Source organism: Seriola dumerili, unplaced genomic scaffold (assembly GCF_002260705.1).
Source record: "Seriola dumerili isolate Sdu_G_001 unplaced genomic scaffold, Sdu_1.0 BDQW01000025.1, whole genome shotgun sequence".
In the NCBI taxonomy this organism is placed as follows: Eukaryota; Metazoa; Chordata; class Actinopteri; order Carangiformes; family Carangidae; genus Seriola; species Seriola dumerili.
In genome coordinates, this window is record NW_019174280.1 from 2553567 (window position 1) to 2559881 (window position 6315).

The 6315-nt window shown below is 45.2% G+C and overlaps 3 non-coding genes across 3 annotated transcripts; all 3 read left to right on the top strand.

The window, feature by feature from the left end:
* Positions 1–598: 598 nt before the first annotated feature.
* trnag-gcc lies at positions 599–670 on the top strand. The gene has a single exon. It is a non-coding gene; the product is annotated as a tRNA-Gly (tRNA).
* A 434-nt stretch (positions 671–1104) lies between these two features.
* Positions 1105–1175, top strand: trnag-gcc. The gene has a single exon. It is a non-coding gene; the product is annotated as a tRNA-Gly (tRNA).
* A 110-nt stretch (positions 1176–1285) lies between these two features.
* trnam-cau lies at positions 1286–1358 on the top strand. Its single transcript has one exon. It is a non-coding gene; the product is annotated as a tRNA-Met (tRNA).
* Positions 1359–6315: the final 4957 nt, after the last annotated feature.

Genomic DNA, 6315 nt, shown 5'->3' on the forward strand with positions numbered 1-6315 from the left:
TCAGCCTTAGAGATAGGGTGAGGAGCTCGGTCATCCGGGAGGGACTCGGAGTAGAGCCGCTGCTCCTCCATGTCGAGAGGAGCCAGCTGAGGTGGTTCGGGCATCTGGTGAGGATGCCTCCTGGACGCCTCCCCAGGGAGGTGTTTCAGGCATGTCCCACTGGGAGGAGACCTCGAGGTCGACCAAGGACACGCTGGAGGGATTATATCTCTCAGCTGGCCTTGGAACGCCTCAGGATTCTCCCGGAGGAACTGATGGAAGTGGCCGGGGAGAGGGCCGTCTGGACCTCTCTGTTGAGGCTGCTGCCCCCACGACCCGGATCTGGATAAGCGGGAGATACGATACGATACAATTGTCACTCACTCAAAACAGTTCAAAAGCACAATGTGTGTGTGTGTGTGTGTGTGTGTGTGAGAGCACACACTTGTGTGACAAAGAAGACGGGTGGGGCTGTCAAGATATCAAAGTAGAAAACCAACTGATATCCTCTCAAAGGTAAATGTACTTTATCTGGAGGTAATGGTCAGTTGTCCGGACAACCAGTTTTCAGATGTTTGTGGTGTTCGTTGGCACAGTGGTATGTTAACTGGTCATGTGTGCATTGGTGGTTCAGTGGTAGAATTCTCGCCTGCCACGCGGGAGGCCCGGGTTCGATTCCCGGNCCACTGGGAGGAGACCTCGAGGTCGACCAAGGACACGCTGGAGGGATTATATCTCTCAGCTGGCCTTGGAACGCCTCAGGATTCTCCCGGAGGAACTGATGGAAGTGGCCGGGGAGAGGGCCGTCTGGACCTCTCTGTTGAGGCTGCTGCCCCCACGACCCGGATCTGGATAAGCGGGAGATACGATACGATACAATTGTCACTCACTCAAAACAGTTCAAAAGCACAATGTGTGTGTGTGTGTGTGTGTGTGTGTGAGAGCACACACTTGTGTGACAAAGAAGACGGGTGGGGCTGTCAAGATATCAAAGTAGAAAACCAACTGATATCCTCTCAAAGGTAAATGTACTTTATCTGGAGGTAATGGTCAGTTGTCCGGACAACCAGTTTTCAGATGTTTGTGGTGTTCGTTGGCACAGTGGTATGTTAACTGGTCATGTGTGCATTGGTGGTTCAGTGGTAGAATTCTCGCCTGCCACGCGGGAGGCCCGGGTTCGATTCCCGGCCAATGCAATCCTCTTTTTCATTTTCTCCGGTTTGATACCTCAACTGTGCAACACACTTGTCTTTATCACATTGAGAGATCTTTTCCATTTTACCCACCTAGGTTAAGCATATTGCTCGCCTCGTTGGCGCAGTAGGCAGCGCGTCAGTCTCATAATCTGAAGGTCGTGAGTTCGAGCCTCACACGGGGCATCCTTTTGCTGCACATGTGCTTTTTCTGGACTGGTGTGAAGTCATGTACAATGTGCACTGTGTAGATGCAGCAGTGGGAAAGTCTGTTGTGTTCATTCGCACAGTGGTATGTTAATTGGTCATGTGCGCATTGGTGGTTCATTGGTAGAATTCTTGCCTGCCACACGAGAGGCCTTTGTTCGATTCCTGGCCAATACAGCCGACTTTTTCATTTTCTCTGGTTTGATACCCCAACAGTGCAGCATACTTCTTGGGATAATTGTACAGTGTGGTACCAAAATATGTTTTGTAACAATGAGCTTTTATTGAAGTATTGTACAACTGTAATGTACCAATGCCACAAACAGCAACACGGGGCAAAAGAAGAATAAGAAAACACAGTCAAGGTATCCACATTGTCAGCAACAATATTCAGGTGGTCTTCTGCTTTCAGACATTGATTGACTGGTGTTAAGGGGCCCAAAGGGTGAGTTGTTGGTGAGAGATTCTTAAACCTCCAGGTCTTGGTTTTCCAAGTGTGGAGTCCTTATTATGAGGCCAGGGGCAAATGACAGTTGTTGGAGTCAATTAATTTCTTATTCGTTTTTTCAAACATTTTTGCCATTCAAGTTGTTCAGGCAACACTTTGTGTAGATAAGTCCTTTACAGGTGGGTTCCATGAGTGAAATGTGTGAGATAGCTTTAACCAGAGAAAACAGCACAATAGGCGGAAGGACAGCTTTATTGCTTCATTTTTTTATTTTAATTTCCACAAAGGGACAGGGTTCAAAATCCCTGATTTAGGCTATCAACTAGTTTGAGGATAAAATGAGTTAGGAAAGCCATTGAAAATATGTTGGGATTTAGAATTCAAAATTAATTCTTATAAATGTAAAATTAGTTTTTGTAGAACTTACAAATTATATTATCATATTAAATGGTATTTGGATGATGTAAACCTGCTACTTCTGAACAGAGATATAATTACCGACTGCCTAAAAACAAGCTGTGTGGGTTTCCTAAACTTATATTCTCCTTCATCATCACAGAATTCTTCTTCTATTCGTGAAATGAGACCAACTCATAATTCTCCCTGCTACTTTTAAAGACAATATCCAAAAGCACTCAACCCACTTCAATTTTTTTACACATGTAGACAGTTATCAGTGCACAGAATCTATGATTATCTCTTTGAGAGGGTATTGAAACAAATTGAATCTCTGAACGCTTCAGTATCCCCACATGATCACAATTAGGGATAGTTGAATTATGTTAGTTAGGAACAAAATGTGATATAAGAAAGCAACTGCTGGAAAACTTACAAATGATGATTCTCACCTGCTAGAGAAGTGTTTTGAACATTAGAAATAATTTTATTCTGATATATTATGTTAAAGCAAAACATACTGCACAATTCAATATTTACAATATGGAAAATTATTGAGTGACAGCAAGTATATTTAGCATTTAATAAAAGTGCGAGAAAAATGCTAGAAAAGTCTAATAGCGTGAGGACGTTTGGCACTGTTTCACACAAACCTATGGACTAATAAATCATAAAGAGAAGAAAATCAGTTAGCAATATTAAGGACAGCTTTCAAATATAACTTTTTAACAAGGCTGGTGAAAATGACAAATGATGTAAACACGAGAACACTATGTACATATGATCGACAAATATTCCAACGATGTGTACAATTTACATATTTACAACTATACATTAATCAATTTACCAGTATAATAGAGAAACATATGAACATACAGAACAATAGTTTTCTCTACTCGACACTGTAATAGTACCATGCCAATATTTTTTTCTTTCCTCCACCCATCTTTGTCTCTCTGCCTCATAGAAAGGAAGCCTGAAACTCCTTCCAGTTCATCACTTGGCCAGCCTTTCTCTCTGTACAGAGAGTACACTTAGATGGCAGTTAAATGTATTTCCCTGCCACGCCAGGGAAAGCTGTATGAATGCTGTGTGGGCGGGTTTGGTCCCATGTTTTCAGGTCCATGCGGCAGAATCTGCAGAGGCGGCCTGTTTCTGGAGGTCTGGGCCTTTTCCTATCTATTTATCATTTTTTCTTCACCCGTTTTGTAGTGGCCTCCACTCTCTCTGAGAATTCTGGGCTTTCAAATCTCAAGGGCATTTTGGGGTTTAGAGAGTCCATCAGCAGCGTAGCGTCTGCGGTACACCTTCTTCGAACAACTAGAAAATACGACACAGGCCCTCGCAGTAAAAAAAGTGCACAGGACAGTTCATTAAGTCTTACTGAGACTTTGGCTGTTCCCACAGGCAAGACCAAGGTCTTTGTCTGCCTTTTTATCTGCTGTGGCTGCTGCTGTGTGCTGCTGCTCGACTGCTGCTTGCTGCTGCCTGTGCTTCTGCTCTGCCTTGCTGTGCGTTGCTGCTGCTCTTGTGCTGTGCTGCCTCTCCAAAGATTGTCTCCACAATTTTTCTTTCAATAGAGATTTTGTGTCAGAGGTGTGTTAGAGAGGCAGGCGCACTTTGGCATTAACAACAGCTGGCTTCAAGGTGAACCCCGCGAACACTAGCTGTCTCACTCCCTCTTGGTAAAGAGTGCCCACAAGTTGCTGAAGTCTGCAGAAGTTTATTCCTGGCCTAGTGTTCAAGAAGAACTGGTGTTAAGAAGTTTGTGCCAGGTGCTTCACGCTAGCGGATATGTGCAACCCTTGTTGTGGGTGCGAGCAAGCTTGTTTAGTATCTGAGGCCACGACCGACTAGCCATATCTATGAATGTCGTGCAATACTCCTGATCCAGCACGGCTGTGCAGACATGTTCCTTTTCTCCCCCAGCGGTTACTTCCTGCTAACAAAAGCGGATGTCGATTTGCATGCTTTTCTCATGTTGAGTGAGGTCCAGAGCGTGTTGTGGTCCCAACACAAAAACCCCACCTGTTTTAACTGGTCCATTGTATGCGGCATACTTGCAGACCTCATGTGCAGGGGTTGCTAGGGCATGTTGAAGATTTCGTGACAACACAATAAAGCAATTAGTGAGTTCCTCAGTCGATCATGTTATTGCATTATAACCATCACAGCAAAACTTTGATATACACAAGCGATTCAAGTAAAACTGACCCATTGGTAACTGGATCGTTCCTGGTCATCTCCTATGGCATCTCCTTGGTTTAGAGACGTACTGTCAGAGGGAGCGTGATCCGACAGGATGGTGTTCGACTCCAGAGGGGAGTCACCCAGAAGAGCAGTGTTTCAACTGGGCGTAGTGTCTGTCTGTGTCTGCGAGGCTGGCAGGAGCGAGGTGTATTGTCTGCACAGGGACGGAGGCTCGCATGGAGAGCTGGTTTGTCTTCTGGTGGATCGGTTGTTTGTCCCCAATCCAGAGGAGCTGGACGACAGCCTGGCTCTCTTACTCCAGGCAGAACACTACTCTCCGGGTGTCTCTGTCAGAGGTGGAGGTGACGAGGGTACTTCTCTCTGGCCATTCACATCAGGAGGCCAAGTTCAGAAATCAGCTGTTTAAAGCTGGCATCAAAAACAGCAGGGAGATACAACTGGCTGTTTAAGGTCCACCACCGCTGGAGAGTTCACCGCGTCAACCCCTTCATTGCCCTGGGCCTGGAACAATTCCGAGGGAGACATTTGAGTCCGGTAATCACTGAGCACTGATGAAAGTGGATTGGTACCCCTCTGCTCGTGATTACCTTCTAGACAGGTATCCAGCATGGGACTTTGGCACCTTCACCGGCACAGGTTCAAGCTGAAGAGTTCCACCTCGATACCTGTACATTAATTGCCCTGCGGAGAGTTCAGGGTCACTGAGGCAACCACTGAGATGTGCAACTCGCTGTATGCCGCCATGTCTCTCAGATGGATACTTGAGAAGGTGGGAACATGTGTTGGGGTCCGGGCAGGTGGAAAAATTTCAGGACTTTCTCCACCTGTCCAGCAGCTCCATGGGTTTTGGAACTTTTGGTCCTGCAGTGCTCTCTTAGTGTGCTTTTGGTGGGATTGCTGGATGGATACCACAGAACCTATGAGCCGTCCTGGAGTTTCTTTAGGTCCGCCTGATCAACCACAGAGAAGGCAGCGGAGAGAGCTGCAGAAAGCTGAACAGAGCGATGCATGCCTCAGAGGTGCGACTCCAGTTTTAAAAAGCGACCTCAGGAGTGAACAAGTTCCAGTTTCACAAACCCATGTTGGGGTGGTAACGTACCGTTGACGCACAAGTATTGGCATGGTCCAGAGTGGCCGGAGCAATAATGAAGGAGTAGTCTTCCACGCACCAACTGTCGATGTTCACCGGGATGCAGTCCGGGGATCTTAATGTAGCACGCAATCCCTAAAATGCAAGGCACAGACATTTAGGGCAATTTAGATTTAAAAAAGACACAGATTCTTTAAATATACATCACATTTACAGTTTGAGAAAGTGAAATGAGAAAATTACTGTTCTCACCTGTCCATCCAGTGGTAGCCTGCCTTGTTCCACTCAGACACACCAGAAACGTCCGATGTACCTCTTCGCACAGAAAACAAGTAGAATTATTAGGTTTATTTAGGAAGCTACTTTTGAAAAACGTACTGATATTTCAGGTATTGTCTCACATCACATGGCCTATCAAAATGTTGCTGCTGTAGATCCTCTTATCTCTGAACTTCATTAAAACATTCAAGAAAGCACAGTGTGTGTGTGGGTGTTGTGTGTTTGTGTGTTGTGTGTGTGTAGAGAAGAGAGAGAGCACCACACTTTGTGTGACAAAGAAGGGGCATGGGGATAGATTCAAGAAGAGGTGGAAAAGTACTTGTAGTATTTAGAGGAGAAAGAGTCAGGAGAAGAGAAATGTTTGGAAAAGAGTGAGAAAACAGTACATTTGATATCATACTGTAGTCAGATTCAGTTTTTGACTCTGATACTCTGTTAATGCCCGACGTTAATTATTTCCAGACATGAAGAGAAAATGCTAAGTTTGTAAACAAAGAAACCATTCGTGGTTC